The sequence below is a fragment of the Carcharhinus amblyrhynchos genome, chromosome 31 (genome assembly GCF_965287045.1).
Source record: "Carcharhinus amblyrhynchos chromosome 31, sCarAmb.v2.hapA, whole genome shotgun sequence".
Lineage (NCBI taxonomy): Eukaryota > Metazoa > Chordata > Chondrichthyes > Carcharhiniformes > Carcharhinidae > Carcharhinus > Carcharhinus amblyrhynchos.
Window position 1 is genome coordinate 6,568,201 of NC_137354.1, and position 19,060 is coordinate 6,587,260.

Consider the following 19,060-nt stretch of genomic DNA (forward strand, 5'->3'; position numbering starts at 1 on the left):
CCAGACCTCCCTGCCTTGTCAGGTGGGTTTAAAAGATTCATCAGCATGATCCAGGTAAGAGTGTGTTCTCCCCAGCACCCTTGCTAAGGTTTATCATTCAGCCAATTCCTAATAAGAGACAATAGGTCAGATATATTACTGTTGGTGAGAATTTCCTAGTTGGCAAACTGGGTGTCGTGATGCCTGCACCACAATAATGACTACACTTCAAAGATACTTGGCGAGAGGACATTGTTCAGCTTGTGATGCTCAAATCTTGGAGAGGGACTTGATCCTGTGACTTGAATATTTCTGACTAAAGCAACAGTGAAGCGAGCAGATATCACAGAACACAGAACAGTGCAGGAGAGGCTCATCGAGTCTGCACTGATGCATAAAATGTTCTGACCTGCCAGCACTTGGCCCAGAGCCTTCTGGCATTCCAAATACTCATCCAGGGACACAGGTGTGGTCTTCACCCACATTGGACAATCCCATCCCTCTTATTCAGCACTGACTCTCCTTTAGCAGCTGGCATTTCAAAGTAAGTGCCTCAATTTGTTATTCTCTGAGGCAATATGTTTGATTGGAGTCATAAAGCTGGCTTCCACACATTTAGCAGCAACACCCACTTGAAGGGAATGTCCTCCCACCTCATTGAATTTCAGCTGCTGTTATCCGCTGAAGCAGAAAGTTCCTCCACTGACAGCGATCTATTCAGACACAACCAAGCAAGTCACAGCTTTGATTAAAAACCCTAAATCATTTCAATTATTTGTGAGGAGACAGATTCAACAGAGCGTTTTAATTTATCAGTGAAGGTATAGGCCAAATAGACAGAAGATAAGATGTGCAAAGGTCGAGGGGGTAAAAGGATGTACCTGGAATGATGCAGCCCACAATCCAACGTTTGCTTTCAAACTTCTTAGAGGTATGTTGCTTAGACACGCTCCCAGGTACCCCCTTCAATAGACATGCTAGGGATCTCTACCCTGTGCACTAGGCAGTCAAGGATCAGGAATGGAGGGCTTAGAGCGTGAGACTGTAAGATATAGGAGCAGAATTAGGCCATTCGGCCCATTGCTTCTGCTCTGCTTTTCGATCATGGCTGATATGTTTCTCAATCCCATTCTCCCATCTTTTCCCTGTGACCTTTGATCCCCCTACCAATCAAGAATCCACTTCTGTCTTAAATACACTTCATGACCCGGCCTCCACAGCCTCCTCTCTGGCAATGAATTCCACAGATTCACCACCATCCAGCTGAAGAAATTCCTCCTCATCTAGTAATTATCTAAAGAGTCGTCCCTTTATTATGACGCTGTGACCTCAGATCCTAGTCTCACCTACTAATGAAAATATCTTCCCCACGTCCACTCTATCCAGGCCTTTCAGTATTCTGCAAGTTTCAAATTATAACACAATAAGACAGAGCCACCTAGGCCTTGTGAAAGGGAAATCATGGTTGATACATTTATTGGAGTTCTTTGAGGATGTAACAAGCAGGATGGATAAAGGAGGCCATTGAGATCTAGGGTATTTGGATTTGAGAGGTTACTGCATAAAGGCGTTGGGGATGAACTCTGAGCATAGATAGTGGATTGGCTAAATAATAGGAAACAGAGTGGTGTAAATGGGTCATTTTCAGATCAGCAAGCTTTAACTAGTGGAATGCTGCAGGCATCAGCACTGGGGTTTCAACTATTTATGGTTACATTAATGACCTGCGTGAAGGGACTGAATGTATTGCAGCTAAATTTGCAGATGATTCAAAGATAGATAGGAAAACAAGTTGTGAGGAGGGACACAAAGTGGGGGGAATTCATCTACGGAGAACCATTTTACAGGCTTTACGCTGGGCATCATGGCCTCTGCAAGTCTAAAATTTCCACCTCATCCTTCTAAACTCCATTATCGTGTATTTAGGAATTTCATATCTCAAATTTCCAGCGTTGCGTTCATTTAGAATTCTTGTTATCTGCAATCCTTGTGCAGATATAGCTTCCTCTTCCTCAGCCAACTATCGTTCTCTGCTTTACCAAGTCAGGCTCCTGATGAAGCAGAAGGGACACCCAAATTTCCTCGATGACTGTGAGACGGGGCGAAGTACTGACACACAGCAGTGCTGGAGACAGAAATAAGCCACTGACTGCTGCGGCTGCCATGGGAACGTGTAACCAAGGTACCATTAACCTTCTCTGATTGTCAGCCCACACGATGGTTCCCATTAAGAAATGCAAATGTTATTTATCCCTTGTTGTGTCTGAAAAAGTAAGAACTCTGCTCTCTTTGGAATAAATAAGCTGTTGTTGGCGTCTGGTTAATAATTACGGAGGAGTCAACAGTGGTACCAAGTTCTTATTGCTGGGAGAATGTATGCGTATTATGAAGTAAATTTTCATTTCTGCATGATTTTATATTTGTACCATATAAAATTCATACCATATAAAAATGCACTGCAGCAACTCACCAAGGTTCCTTCGACAGAACCTTCCAACACATGACCCCCAGCAAACACGAGAATATTACCACCTGAAAATTTACCACTGTGCCACATACCAACTTGACTTGGAACTACCCACTACCTCATAGAAGCTCTATCCACTTCCTACCCTTTCACACAATATTTATCCATTGCATTAAGAGGGCAAGATATACATCAGCAGGAAAAATATACCCCTAAGAGGCAGGAACTAAAAAACGCCCAAGAACACTTCAGCACTGCAGCTTTACAGAACCTTAGCTAGGCCGCACTTGGAATATTGTGTTCAATTCTGGTCGCCACACTACAAGAAGGATGTGGAGGCTTTGGAGAGGGTACGGAAAAGATTCACCAGGATGTTGCCTGGCATGGAGGGCATTAGCTATGAGGAGAGGTTGGAGAAACTTGGTTTGTTCTCACTGGAACAACAGAAGTTGAGGGGAGACCTGAAATGAGCCTACAAGACTGAGGGGCGTGGACAGAGTGGATAGTCAGAAGCTTTTTCCCAGGTAATTTCCCAGAGTCAATTACTAGGAGGTACAGGTTTAAGGTGCGAGGGGCAAGGTTTAAAGGAGGTGTACGAAGCAAGTTTCTTTACACAGAGAGTGGTGGGTGCCTGGAACTCGCTGCTGGGAGAGATAATGGAAGCAGATAGTGACTTTTAAGGGGCATCTTGACAAATACATGAATAGGATGGGAATAGAGGGGTATTGTCCCCGGAAGGGTAGGGGGTTTTAGTTCAGTCGGGCAGTATGGTCGGTGCAGGCTTGGAGGGCCGAAGGGCCTGTTCCTGTGCTGTAATTTTCTTTGTTCTTTGTTCAACATACTCTGGGAGGTGAGATCACAGATACATGGATAGGAAGGGTTCAGAATGATGTGGGCAAATGCAGCCAAACGGGATCAGCTTAAATGAGCTTTTAGGTTGACGTGGACGAGTTTGGGCTGAAGGGCCTGTCTCTGTGCTGTAGTTTATATGGTTCTATGAACTCCTTCACTGTCATTGGATCAAAATCCTGAAACCTCCTAACAGCACTGTGTGTATTCCTATATTACACAGCTGTTCTTGGCAGCAGCTCACCGCTACCATTTCGAGGGCAATTAGGGATAGACGACAAATTCTGGCCTTTCCCAGCACTGTTTCGAGTCCATACGACTCTTCTTCAAAGCCTTGAAATGTTAACTCTTTTTCTCTCTCTCTCCACAGGCACTGCCTGACCTGCTGAGATTATCCAGCATTTTCTCTTTTTATTTCCGATTTCTAGCATCCGCAGTAACTTGCTTTTATAGGCGGGGTTTTACAGCCTCACTCGAGTGAGACTGGAAAATCCTGCCCGACGTTCCCACTATCCGCCCCTCGCCTGCTCTGATTCTGTGGCAGGTGGGGCGGTAGAATTCTAGCTTTTTTTTTAACCTGTTCCTTTTCTCCCAGATGAACTGCTGGCTCTGGGTGAGATGGGCAAATTGCGTATAGTGACACACAAACTATCACAACAGTGTGGGATAAACTGGGTATTTTCCCACTTGTCATTGTTTGTGTGTAACATGACTGTGCAAGTTCATTATTCTGAAGATTGAGAGCAGGGCAAGTTGAGATACACAAGTGGGGAACACGCACACTTGCTTCTGACTCAACCCAGTTCTTATCTTCCTTCTGAACTCTGCACTCTGCTCAGGTACCTGCCCTGCTGACTGTGCACCCTTCAGTACCTCTGCTGTCCTGTGCCTCTTTCTTAATGTGTGGCACGTGAAGGAATCCACAATCACATTTCCTGCTCTCTGGATAGGGTGTGGTGATGGATTGAAAAAAAAGCCTTGCATTTGTATGGCACGTTTCATGATCCAAAGCACTTTACAGCCAATAAGGTACTTTGGAAGTGTTGTCACTGTTAGCACTGCTGCTTCACAGCTCCAGGGACCTGAGTTCGATTCCTGGCTTGGGTCACTGTCTGTGTGGAATGTGCACATTCTCCTCGTGTCTGCGTGGGTTTCCTCTGGGTGCTCCGGTTTCCTCCCACAGTCCAAAGATGTGCGGGTTAGGTTGACTGGCCATGCTAAAATTGCCCTTAGTGTCCTGAGATGCGTAGGTTAGACGGATTAGTGGGTAAATACGTAGGGATGTGGGGGTAAGGCCTGGGTGGGATTGTGGTTGGTGCAGACTTGATGGGCCGAATGCTCTCTTTCTGAGATGTAGGCTTTCTACTGCTGTAATGTAGGAACAGTAAGAAGTTTAAACACCAGGTTAAAGTCCAACAGGTTTACTTGGAATCATGAGCTTTTGGAGCTCTGCTCCTTCATCAGGTGAGTGGAGAGGTAGGTAAAGTTTATTAGTCACAAGTAGGCTTACATTCACACTGCAATGAAGTTACTGTGAAAATCCCTTATACTTCGGCGCCTGTTTGGGTACACTGAAGACAATTTAGCATAGCTAATCCATCTACCCTGCACATCTTTGGACTGTGGGAGGAAACTGGAGCACCCAGAGGAAACCCACGCAGACATGGGGAGAATGTGCAAACTCCACACAGGCAGTGACCCGAGCCGGGAATCAAACCCGTGTCCCTGGCACTGTGAGACAGCAGTGCTAATTACAGTGCCACCATGCCACTCATCAGGCGAGCTGATGGAGCAGTGCTCTGAAAGCTCGTGATTCCAAATAAACCTGTTGAACTTTAACCTGATGTTGCGAGACTTTTTACTGTCTAGTCCAGTGCTGGCATCTCCACGTAATGTAGGAAAGTGGCAGCCAATTAGCGCACAGCAAGCTCCCACAAACAGCAATTGACAATGACCAGGTAATGTGAATTGTAATGTTGAGAGGTAAACATTGGCCAGGACTCTAGGGGAAGAACTTCCCTGCTTTTCTTTGAGTGCTGATCTTCTACGCCTCACCTGAGAGGGCAGAGACAGGGCCTCGGTTTATTGTCACATCTGAAAGCTGGCGCCTCTGACGATGCAGCACTCCTGCGGTACTGCATTGGAAGTGTCAGCCCTGATCTTTTATCCTTGAACCTACAACTTACAAACTCAGAGGTGAGTGCGCCGCTGACTGAAGCACGGCTGACAGCTAATTCTGCCACTGGTGTGTTTTATGTTGACTTGAAAGCGGTGTGGTGGGAGGGTCTCTTGTACATGGATCATTCATGTATATATGGCAGCTCATTAGCAACATAATTAAGTATTAGCTGCAAAAATGTATACAAAACACCTTTCCTCAGGCAGTGCTGTCAGATCATTGGCAAGATTAACCCATTTCGCTGAGATTTTCCCATTGGATGCCAGGAGTAGGGCAAAGCAAATGTACAAAGGCCACTAAACAGTTAAAATGATCTTGACAGAAGATGGCACCGTAACAATTTATACATCACTATTCCTGTCTGGCATTCTGTACACATCCTCTTTAAGCCTGGGCTCCCTGACTGCAGAATGTTGTATCTAACCACTAACAAGTTGCCTTGGATCAGTGACAAGCTAATCAGTTGGTGGATGGCAGTTGTCTTGTTTTTTTTGTATTTTCCCTTCTTTCTCTGCCTCCCTGCTGTGTTTGACTCCAGGAGACTGGAGCACAAAATCTAGCTGTATGCTCGAACTGAGGGATGTCCTCTGCCCAGTCAGTGACATCATTTTTCATTAAAGCAAAGCACCAACTTGCCCTCTTGGATGAATGTAAACCATCACCTGGCATTATTTCCACAGAGGAGAAGGAGAATTCTTCCTAATGTCACGGCCATCATTTATCCCACAATTAACATCACTAAGAATGGGGTAATGCAGCATAATGGGTGTGTTATTGAACTAATGATCTGGTGAAGTTAGTTAGAACCATAGAAAATTACAGCTCAGAAACAGGCCTTTTGGCCCTTCTTGTCTGTGCTGAACCATTTTTCTGCCTAGTCCCACTGACCTGCACTTGGACCATTTCCCTCCACATCCCTCTCATCCACAAACCCGTCCAAGTTTTTCTTAGATGTTAAAAGTGACCCTGCATTTACCACTTTATCCAGCAGCTCATTCCACACTCGTGAAGAAGCCCCCCCCCCCTCTAATATTCCCTTTTAAACTTTTCTCCTTTCACCTTTGACCTATGCCCTCTGGGTTTTTTTTCTCCCCTAGCCTCAGTGGACAAAGTTAAAATCCCACTGCGGAGTCAGCGTATGAACTAGAAGCAGGAGTAGGCCCTTCGAGCCTGCTGTGCCATTCAGTAAGATCATGGCTGATCTGATTGTAACCTCCCACATTCTTCCCCGGTAACCCTTCACCCCCATTGTAAATCTATCTTCCTCTGTCCTGGAAACGACTCTGCTTCCACTGCCTTTTGAGGAAGGGATTTCCAAAGAGTCGCTATTATCCATTTCTTATCTCTGTCTGAAGTGGGTGGCCCTTGCTTTTAAGCAGTGACCACGAGCTCTAGATTCTCCCACACGACGAAACATCCCCCCACCCCCCCCAACATCCATCCCTCGGGATCTTGTATGTTTTGGTCAAGTCGCCTCTTCCTCTTCTAAACTCCAGTGACACGAGCCCAGCCTGACCAATCTTTCCTCATAAGACAACCCTCCCATTCCTAGCTCTAGATTGGTAAACCTTCACTGAACTGCTTCCAACCTTCCTAAAGTAAGGAGGCCAATACTGTATAGTCCTCCAAGTATGGTCTCATCAGTGTAACCTCCTAGGGATTTCCACAGTAACTTCATTGCACTTATTAATGTTAATGTGACATTAATAAATAAACATTAAACTTTAAAAAACTTACCCTACTTTTGAATTCCATTCCTCTTGCAATAAATGATAACATTCTATTAGTTTTCCTAACTACTTGCTGTACCTACATACAGGCCTTTTGTGATTCATGCACTAGGACACTCGGATCTCTCTTGTTCTGTAATTTCTCACAGTTAGATAATATGCTTTTTATTCTTCCTGCCAAAACGGATAATTTCACATTTTCCCACATTATACTCTGTTTGCCAGATCTTGGCCCACTCACCTGACCTATCTATATCATGGAGCCTCCTTATGACCCCCTTCACAATTTACTTGCCTACCTATCTTTTGTATCATCAGCCAATTGAGCAACCATATCTTCAATCCCTTCAATAACTAGTGAAAAGTTGAGGTCCCAGCACTGATCCCTGTGGCACACCATTCGTTAAATCCCTCTAACCAGACAAAAAAACTAATTTATAGTCACCCTCTTGTTTCGTGTTAGCTAGCCAACCTTCTATCCATGCCAGTATGTTACCCCCTACATCATGAGCCTTTCTTTTTTGCATTGACCTTTGATGTGGCGGCTTATCCGGAAATCCAAATATACTTCCCCTTTATCCCCAACATGCAACTTCCTCAAAGAATTCCAGTAAATTGGTTAAACGTAATTTCCCTTTCACAAAACCATGTCGACTCTGCCTCCAAGAATATATTTTCAATTAATTAAATACATCTGGAATTCTAAAAAACACTAATACCAGTAATGGCTGCCTTGGATCTAAGGCACTGTCATAGAAAATAAAACATCTGGTTCACTGATATCCTTTAAGGAACTAAATCTGCTAACTTTACCCAGTCTGGTCCACACGTGGCTTCAGCCTCGCAGCAACTTGACTCCACCCCCCCACCCCCCGCCTAACATGGCCTCGCAAGTCAATGAGTTATATTGAATAAGGCAGCTCACCACCATCTTCTGAAGGTTAATTTGGGATGGGAGATGACCTTCCCAATGATGGAAACATTTTGTTGATTTGAGTAAAAGGAAACAGGTCACACTATTGTTTGCAAAATTTTTCTGTGCTAAAATTGGTTGCTGCAATTGCTACTTTGATGGGCTGCAAAGGACTTGGGAATGTCTTTAGTTCCAGAAAGCTGCTACAGTCTATGTCTTTCAGTCTTGCACCACTAATTTAAAGTTATTAAAGTAGGACTTACATTAACATTGCGATGAAGTTACTGTGAAATTCCCCTAGTCGCCACAGTCCGGCGCCTGATCGGGTCAATGCACCCTAACCCGCACATCTTTCAAACTGTGGAAAGAAACCAGAGCACCTGGAGGAAACCCACGCGGACATGGGGAGAATGTGCAGTCTCTGCACAGACAGTGCCCCAAGCCAGGAACTGAACCCGGGGTCCCTGATGCTATGAGGCAGCCATGCTTGCCATCATGTCACCCAAATTTGTTTCCCCCATCTGAAGGATACAGCAACTGATTGTCTCTTCTCTTCATTCTTGTGGCTGCAACCGGCAATGTTTTAGTTCATTTCCAGCTCTCTCCACAAGGATCGCTGTAGACCAGTCAGATACCCATGCTGCAGACCTGCCTTTCAATTTCTCTGTGGCTAGAGGGCGGTTAATTGCTTTTACCCAGCCAGCCTCACTTATGGTGAGTAGATCCTAGCAGAACATTTAGGAACTCACGACTGTACAGTCAACTTTTATGCAAGAGAGTTTCACACATTGGTGTGCTTTTGTGAAGTTTTTACGTGTGACCTGTTACAAAATATTGATAAGAAATATTTTGGATGGAACTCCTCTGAACAAGTTTGAAGTCCTAGTCAATCTTCTTTGCTTCAAAGTTGAACAATATCACACAATGTCATTTGACACACAATAATGATTGCTCCACTTTCAGATTTTGTTTTGTGACTGTTACAAAACTGACGATATTCCCTTGGTGATAAAGTCACTATTGGCAAAGTGTGATGATACTGTGCTATTAACATATGTTATGTTTAAGGGGGCACTGCTTTAAGATTCAGTGGTCTGATAAAAGCAGTTTGTCTGGTAGGAACACAGCAGATGCAGGAAAGCAGGATAATTACTCCTTTCAACATGTGTTTATTTAGCTGAAGGCTCAATGATCTCTTCACCAGAGAGGAGGATTCTCAAGGTGTTTTCTTGATTAAAGTAATGGAAAGTCAGGGTCATATAGTCATGTGATACTAGAACTGGGAGGAGCTAGGTTTGTAGCTGAGGAAAACAGCTTTGAGTTTGGTTGCTGGAGAGGGCTGTTTAAAGATAGAAACCTACATGCAGCTCTCTCTACAAACTCTCTCTGGAAGCTCCAAAACTATTAACAAAGGTTAAAGCAAGTATGCCTGGATTTTTAGACTTAAATTGCACCTTAAAATAGTTTAAGAGAAATATTGCTTAATTAGAACTGAATAGTAATAAGTTAGAAGTTAAGAGTTTGTTTCTTGTTTAAAGATTGTTTAGTGGTTAAGAGTTAAACTGTTTCATTTTGTTGGAGGTATATTTAAACTTATAAATAAAGCTTGTTTTTTAAAAAAAAAAATTCCTAATTTGTCAGTGAAATTACACCTGGAATAAAACATTCTTTCCTCACGTTTATGTCAAAATAGAAAAATTGTTGGGGGTTTAGTGCGGATGCAGACTCTCTGATCTGGCACCCTAACAAAAGACAATCTATACTTGTTCAATTCTAATCCTGGAAATAAAGAGGTCCAAACTGGTAGTGAACAGGGTGGGGGGGGCAATGGGAAGGAGGACAATGCTATAAATGTCCAACAGATCAGGCAGTATTTACAGGGGGAAGAGACAGGTTAAGTAGAAACTGTCAGCCAAATTTAGCTTTTGTTTTGTTCTGCACACAGTCTTTCTCTTCCCTCCTCCTCCCATCCCAGGAAGCTAAATTTGCTGCATCTCTGCAGACAAGCATAATGAAACGCTGACCTCGGCAGTGACAGCTCACATTCCAGGGTTTCACTGCTGTTTAGACAGTAGGTGGCACATTTCTACCACAGCCAGAGCTCAGCCTGGGATCATATTCACAGAAAGAAGTCTCACACTGACGATCATATTCACAGAGACAGGTAGAGTCCTGTCATTTAATTCTCTCTCGCTGTTTTTGTAAAACTCTCCTGGAGAGATGAAAAGGAGTAGATTTTAAAAGCAGCTTGGTAACTCTGACTGATATTCCACCAAGTACAAAGCAGTTTATGCCAGTACTTAATTATCTCCATTTGGATTTGCTGTCACTTGTTTCATTTCCTCCTCCCCGGACCAGGTATATAAACAGCCAAAAGCTGCCACTCTCCCCAGTCCTCCCACGCAGCTGCTCTCGTAAGTCTGCTCAAAATGAAATGTACGACTGGGGCAGGGGAAAGGGGAAATTCAGCAGGTGGACACCGAGGAGTTGGAGATGTTCTGCATTCAAAATTCAATTCCCTGTTCCTTTTAATTCCATGATGTGGAGATGCTGGCATTCCCATTAATTCCGTAAGAAGTCTCATAACACCAGGTTAAAGGCCAACCAGTTTATTTGATAGTAAACCCACAAGCTTTCGGAAACGCTGTTCCTTTGTCAGGTGTGTGGAAACAAGAACAGCGTTTCCGAAAGCTTGTGGGTTTACTATCAAATAAACTGGTTGGCCTTTAACCTGGTGTTATGAGACTTCTTACTGTGTTTACCCCAGTCCAACGCCAGCATCTCCACATCATGACTCCCATTAATTCCCACAGACTGAAGCTGTCGATTTCATCTTGGTGTTCTCACACTTAGAGTTTCGACACCAAGACAACAGTAACAAAAGAAACTTCACGTGAAAGTTCTCAGACCCCTTCACATCATTCACAGAGCATCACTCACTCACCTGATGAAGGGGCAGTGCTTTGAAAGCTTGTGCTACCAAATAAACCTGTTGGACTTTAACCTGATGTTGTGAGACTTCTCACTGTGACTGCCCGAGTCCAATGTCAGCATCTCCACATCATCATTCATAGAATCCCTACAGTGCAGAAGGAGGCCATTCAGCACTTTGAGTCTGCACCAACACTCTGACAGAGTATCTTACCCAGACCCTCTCCCCCACTCTATCCCAATAACACCACACATTTCCCACGGCTAATCCCCAAACCTACACACCTTTGGACACTGAAAGGCAACTTAGCATAGCCAATCCACCCAACTTACACATTTTTGGACTGTGGGAGGAAACTGGAGCACCCAGAGGGAACTCACGCAGACACAGGTAGAATGTGTAAACTGTACATGGACATTCAACTAGGTCAAAGCAGGGAATAAGGAATACAATGAGAAGTATGAGTGAGGAACATGTGAGCAGGATAGAGAGGCAGTGGGGAAGGGGTGAGGTTATTAAGGCTGCAGAGAAAATCTCTATAGGGTAACTCTCCCCCTCTCTCTCAGCCAAGTGTCTTCTCCCAGGCATGTACACTAAATTGAGAACTTGTTATCCGGGGAAAATGAGGGAGCTTCACTGCTGTAAAATTACATATTTTATAATGGAGCATGTACCCTATGAACAAGATGAGAAATCAGAATTGTTATTAGCTGCCAGGATATTCCTGGTTAGGGCTTGGCTCAGTGGGTTGCCTTGCACACTTCTATGTGGAAGTTAGCAAAGACTGAAATAATTGACCTTTAATTCAGATCTCTTTCTATCATCGAATGCAACAATCTCAGGTCTTCTGCCAATCTCCTGCTTTTACTTTCTGTTATGGTTCATTTCAGTAGTGCTTCCTCATGTGAATTTCAACCCATCTTTTTCTCCCCCCAGATTCAATTGAAATACTTTTGCACCTTGTTATAATTTGGGTCAGAATCTCCAAAGTGTTTAATGAAGCCTTTTATCCCCACTAGCAAAAGTATGAAATTTTGATTTCTTATCTGCTTCCTGTTTCATCACATGCAGGGCCATTTTAAACATTATCTAATCAATCACCTGCTCTATTCAGCCTTTCCCTAAAATTTGACACAGTTTGATAATGTAGTCTCCGGACGCTCATTCGCCAATTTCTCCTGAATCAATTTAAGTGGTTCCCTTACCTCATGGCCAAAAATCAATTCAAATGGACTGCATTTGGTTGACTCATTAGGTGCATTCCAAGAAGTACAAATGGAATTCCTTTATCCCAATCCTCTGGATAATCTTGACAATAAGCCCTCAACATTGTCTTTAAAGTTTGATGTCGCCAACCTCACCTTTTATTGGAACACTACTCTTCTCACTCTGAATTCTACATATTACCACCTTTTCCTTCCAACCTGCATAACTCCTCATCTCTTACCATCAAAGATTGACCTGTTCCTTAAAATTCTAACTTCATTACCTACTCTTCCTGGTACACGAGTAGATTTTACTCACACAAGTAAATTCTTTAAAGAGATCTGGCACCTTTTTATCAATCAAATCCTGACCAGGTTGTACATTCTTTTGCACCTCTTTCTCTTCAACTGGGCTTTCCTTTTTGCTCCTTTAACAAATCCCATTGGTTTATCTTGTTTTACCACATCAGTCTTCCCAGTTCTTAAACCATCAACACTACAATTTTACATGGCCCAATTTATTACGGTGAAACCATCCAAGACTTTTCATTTCTCTTCCACCCTCCTGTATATCCTTTTTAACCTGAGGTACATGGTCTTTATTATCTCCCACAAGATCTCTACCACCTGAGGACTTTTTTTCCCTCATGGGCTGAAACTGATATCATAAACCAAACTTTGATTTATGAACTAATTCGTAATCATCTGCCATTTCCGCTGCTAACCTCACAGTTTTGACCCTCTATTCTTCCACACGAGTTCTCACTGCATCAGGAAGTGAATTTTTAAACTCCTCCAAAATAATCATTTCTCTAAGAGATTCATAAATCTGATCTATTTTCAAAGCCCTTATCCACCTATCAAAATTACTTTGTTTGATCCTTTCAGCCTCAAGATAAAGGGGGGGCAGTTTAGAACGGAGTTGAGGAGGAACTTCTTCACTCAAAGGGTGGTGAATCTCTGGAATTCTCTGCCCGTTGAAGTGGTGGAGGCTACCTCGCTAAATATTTTTAAGACGCGGGTTGCTGGGTTTTTGATAAGAGAGGGGATTAAGGGTTATGGGGAGAGGGCGGGAATGTGGAACTGAGCCACGACAGATCAGCCATGATCTTATTGAATGGCGGGGCAGGCTCAAAGGGCTAGATGGCCTACTCCTGCTCCTATTTCTTATGTTCTTTCTATGTATGTTTGATTAGGTTTTTTTCCTTAGATTTCTAAACTGTTGTATGTAGGCTTCTGGTACTAGTTCATATGAATGTAAGATAGATTTTTTTCTCTTCATCATACTTCCCAAATACCTTTTTCTAATTGGCATACACACCTCTCACTAGCTCTACCTACCAACTTTATTTGAATCAGCAATACCCATGTCGTCATTTCATTTGTTTAGCCACTTTCTCAAATGAAATGAAAAAGGCTTCTACATCTTTTTCATCAAACTTTGGCAATGCATGAACATATTTAAATAGATCCCCACCAAGTTACAAAGCTCTTGCTCTTTCTCACTGTCCTCATCACTATCCTCAAACTGTACCTCTGCCAGTTTGAACTGAAGTTCATTTTTTTATTGCAAGTTTCCAAAGTTCAAATTCTATCTCTTTTTCCTTTTCTTCTGCCAGGACTATCCTTTCCCTTTCTTTCTTTTTTGCAAGGGCTATCCTTTTCCTTTCTTGTTCCCTTGCAATTCAAACAGTTTCATTTCTTGTGCTTTTTGTTCTCTGCTTTTTCTGGCCTTCCTTTCCTTGGTTTCCACTACTCTCTCTCTCTCTCTCTCTCTCGCTCTCTCCTTTTATTTTGACTTCAAGCTCCTTTAATTCATTTTCTTATTCGAGCTGTTTCATTTGTAATTGAATTCTAGCCATTTCCAATGATTTGGACTGTGTTTCCGATAATTTTAAATGCTGAGCTATTGCCACAATTATCTATCTCTCCCTTCCTTACAGGTAAATCCAACTGCAATGTTCTTGTCAACTCCAAAAACTTTGTTTTAGACACTTTTTGTAAAGTACCCTGCGTGACCTGTTCCAAACCCAGGAACTCATTTGCCTTTGAAAGAGCCATTATTTCAAAAGGCATTCCTAGTTGAACCTGAATACAACACTTGAAAAGAAAACACAAATATACTCACCACTCACTGTCTTTGAGCTCAATAATTCCAAATCAATCAAGGAATATAGATTTTAATCCTGGACAAGCCCTCAGTTGTTATAGTTCAAGTCAGAAACTCCACAGTGCTGTATGAAGTCCACCTGGATCATAACTTTTGCAATTTGAATTTGGCAAGGTGAGCATGACATGTTTCACTTCAGGATCATTCAACTGACCCACTAGGGAGCTTTTATCAAACAAAGTTTATTTAAGTACACAGTTAACATGTATAAAAAGAAAATTAGCAAGAATTTTTGCTAATTAGAAATAAGGGGCAAAAAAACAATGATATTGTGTAACCCTTAATGAATATAGGAAATAATAAACCAAACCCATAAATGAAACCCTTTCCACCGGTTTAACACAGCAAAGACAAGTGCTCACGTGATACTTGAATTTAGTCCTTTGGTTGAATGCTGCAGTTCTCTTGAGGCACACTTATTGACAAGCTTGGACTCAGAACAGCTTCCCAAAACAGGGAGACTCTAGTTAAACCAACCACCAACAGCAGATTTTCTACTCCAGGAAGGCCAGGAACCTTGCTTCCAGCTAACAGCAGGATTTCCAAAATCAGAGAGAGAGAGAGAGAGAAAGAGCAAAACACTTCTTCATAGCTTGATCTCCACCCCCTTCTAAACTAAAACTCCTGCCAGCCACCAAATTAAAAGAGAAACCTTGAATTCACTATGAAGAAAAGAAAAGCTGTCCAAAACACGAGCTCCCAGCAGTCTTCCTCCAAACAATGCAGGGTCATAAAAGGTCCCAGAGTAAAAATAAACAGAACCCCATTTAAGCCATTGAAGTAGCAATAAAAGAATTTCTAGCAGACAGCCCAGCAGCAATGAAAAAAAAAACCATAAAAGTCTGTTTACAACTGCAGAGAACATGATTTTAAAAAAAGTCTCTTAAAGATACATTAATATCACAATGTCTTAGTGTGACACAGCAGTTGCTCCACCTCTGACTGGAAAGCTCTGCAGTAAGTAGTCAAAACTGTCCTATACATCATCAGCAACCAGCCACCCAGGACGTTTATCACAAACACTGTCTGCAGAGACCTCTCAACATTATAAGAGATTCCACCCATCCCAGCCACAGACTGTTTGCCCTTCTACCCACTGGGAGGTGCTACAGATGCACTTCAGCCTGTGCAACCAGGCTCAGGATCAGCTTCTCCCCCAGAGCTGTTACCCAGCTGAACTCCATTCTTTAACATATTCCCAGGCAATGGGAATTGTGTAATATACATGTGTACACTTAATGACTATTGGCACTATTTTATAATGACTACTAGCATTGCTTTTTTCTTTGTATCTTGGGAGCCTGCAAGCTCACTTAAAGTTTATTTATTTATTAGTCACAGTAGGCTTACATTAACACTGCAATGAAGTTACTGTGAAAATCCCCTAGTCGCCACACTCCAGTGCCTGTTTGGGTACACTGAGGGAGAATTTAGCATGGCTGATGCACCCTAACCAGCACGACTGTGGGAGGAAACCAGAGCACCCGGAGGAAACCCAATCAGACACGGGGAGAACATGCAAACTCCGCACAGTGACTCAAGTGGGAATCGAACCCAGATCCCTGGCGCTGTGAGGCAGTAGTGCTAACCACTGTGCCACCCACTTTTTGTATTTGTGCAATATACAATGACAATAAAGTTGAGTTGAATTGAGTTTTAAGGAAGTCTAACATACATCTACATCACCCCATGAGCGCTGACTAGCTGAGTGCTCTCAGAAATTTCTGTTCTGACACATAAAAAGCACAGGGGCAGTTGAGAAGTTCCTACATTACTATAAATATTTCATAGTGCTATGGTAAACTTAAAATCAGCTACTTTACCCTAGCAGCCGAAGAGAATTAACTGGTTAATACTGATGCTGTGTAGGAACAGAGAAATTATTTATAGGCAAAACCTTGGCTTCAAAACACTCACTTGCCAGTCTTCACAAGTGTTCACAGAGATTCAGAGCCACAACACTGGGGTTACCGAGGGTTGGCAAAGCAACAAGCTTGACTTACATCTACAATATCCTATTCTCAGTAAAGTTGAGAAGGGGTTAGGAGGCTTGCTTGTAATAATGAAGGGTTTAGCTATATAGAAAGAAATGGATTCCATTGGCTGACGTGTTCATAATGGGAGGTCACAGATTTATGACTGGCAAAAGAACCAGGAGTGACATGAGGTGAAACCTCCTCTCTCCCTGTGTCTGTACAATCTCCAGAATTTTAGAATCCAGGTTTAGTTTCCTCCAGTACATGGGTGGCCTCATTCAACAAAGTGCACAGCAAAGTCTTATCTAATCACGAGCCTGAGTATTATTAGTGGATGCTAAGGAGAGCCCTGTTGTGCACTGATCGTGACAGAACAACATCTGTAGCTGCAATTCGTCAGAAATAAAAATGTCACCAAGTGATGCTTTGTGATCGAGTGTCCTGGAAACAGTGTATGTGCTTGGGTGCATGTATCGTCTGTGCTTGTGATTTGTGGAGGGATATTTGACGGGTTTTGCCGACACGTTGTGTGATTTTTCTGCATTGGAAGACTGATTAAAGACAGGTGCAAAAACAAATTGTAAGAAGGATATATGCAAAATTGATAACTGAAAGCCGGACCAGAATGAGAGAGAGAGAGAGCACAAAACTGCCTTTCGTTCTCCAGTAGGGACGGTTTGTTACAATACTGATACAACTGGACTCATCACATAAACACAGTGGCTACAAGAGCAAGTCAGAGGCTAGGAATACTGCGGCGAGTAACTCACCTCCTGACTCCCCAAAGCCTGTCTACCATCTACAAGTCAGGGGTGTGATGGAAGATTCCCCACTTGCCTGGATGGGCGCAGCTCCAACAACACTCAAGAAGCTTGACACCATCCAGGACAAAGCAGACCACTTGATTGGCACCACATCTACAAACATCCACTCCCTCCACCACCGACACCCACTAGCAGCAGTGTGTACTATCTACAAAACGCACTGCAGCAATTCACCAAAGACCCTTAAACAGCACCTTCCAAACCCATGACCACTTCTATCTAGAAGGACAAGGGTAGCAGTTACATGGGAAGACCATTACTTGCAAGTCCCCCTCCAAGACACTCACCATCCTGGCTTGGAAATATATCGCCATTTCTTCGCAGTTACTGGGTCAAAATCCTGGAATTCCCTCCCTAACAGCATTGTGGGTCAACCCACAGCATCTGGACTGCAGCGATTCAAGAAAGCAGCTCAACATCACCTTTTAAAGTAAAGTTTATTTATTAGTTACAAGTAAGGCTTATATTAATACTGCAATGAAGTTACTGTGAAATTCCCCTACTTGTCACACTCCACCATATGTTCAGGTCAATGCACCCTAACCAACACATCTTTCAGACTGTGGGAGGAAACCAGAGCACCTGGAGGAAACCCACGCAGGCATGAGGAGAATGTGCAAAATCCACACGGCCAGTCACCAAAGCTGGGAATCAAACCTGAGTCCCTGGCTCTGTGAGACAGCAGTGCTAACCACTATGCCACCAACAAGGGATGGGCAATAAATGCTGTAAGAAGTCTCATAACACTAAGTTAAAGTCCAACAGATTTATTTGGCATGAAACACCACTAGCTTTTGGGGTTTGCCCCTTCGTCAGGTGAGTGGGGAGATCCACTCAACTGACAAAGGGGCAAACCCTGAACGCTAGTGGCGTTTACTACCAAATAAACCTTTTAGACTTTAACCTGGTGTTGTGAGACTTCTTACTGTGTTTACCCCAGTCCAATGCCAGCATCTCCACATCAATAAATGCTGGTCAGCCAGCAATGTCCATGTCCAACAAATGAATAAAAAAAAATTCAACTAAGACCTGGGTATCAATTCTATGATGGACTTGATGGGCCAAATGGTCTCATTCAGCACCACAATGAGTCTATGACTTGAGCTGGGTTACCGCAATGTTTCAATTAACTACAACATAAAGGCAGCCCACACACAAGGTGGGGGTGGGGGGAACGTCTCTCCTGGATAGGAAATCAGAAGCGCAGGCGGGCAGGGAACAATGACACATAATCTTCACTCAGGCAAGTTGGGAGAATGTGTTTTCTACCCAAGGGTTCAGAGGTGCAGTGCAAGTCTGCAAGTCGCAAAACATTGCACCAACCAATACAAATACATACAGGTTTGCACAGGACTGATAGGAAGAGAGAGATCAGCAGACACAGCGAAATGCTGAACTTCATGAACTGAGGAATGCTGTAGTGTTTCTAATATTTAATCATAAAACAGAGCTATTAAAATAGTGTTTATAATTCTGACATTTGCAAGTGCTGTAAATTAGTCCTATGACAAATAACATTCTGTCCTGTTTCAGGCCTTTTAATTCCCACTGAATGAGCAATTAGTTATCTGATTTATAGAATAGAATCATAGAATGCTTACAGTGCAGAAGGAAGCCATTCAGCCCATCGAGCCTGCATCGATAACAATCCCACCCCAGGCCCTATCCCTGTAACACCACATATTTACTGTGCTAATCCTCTAACACTGCCCCTAGTCATCACACCCTGGTACCTGCTCAGGCACACCAAGGGAGAACCCAGCATGGCCAGCACAACCAACCAGCACATGGGGCAACACAGTGGCACAGTGGTTAGCACTGCTGCCTCACAGTGCC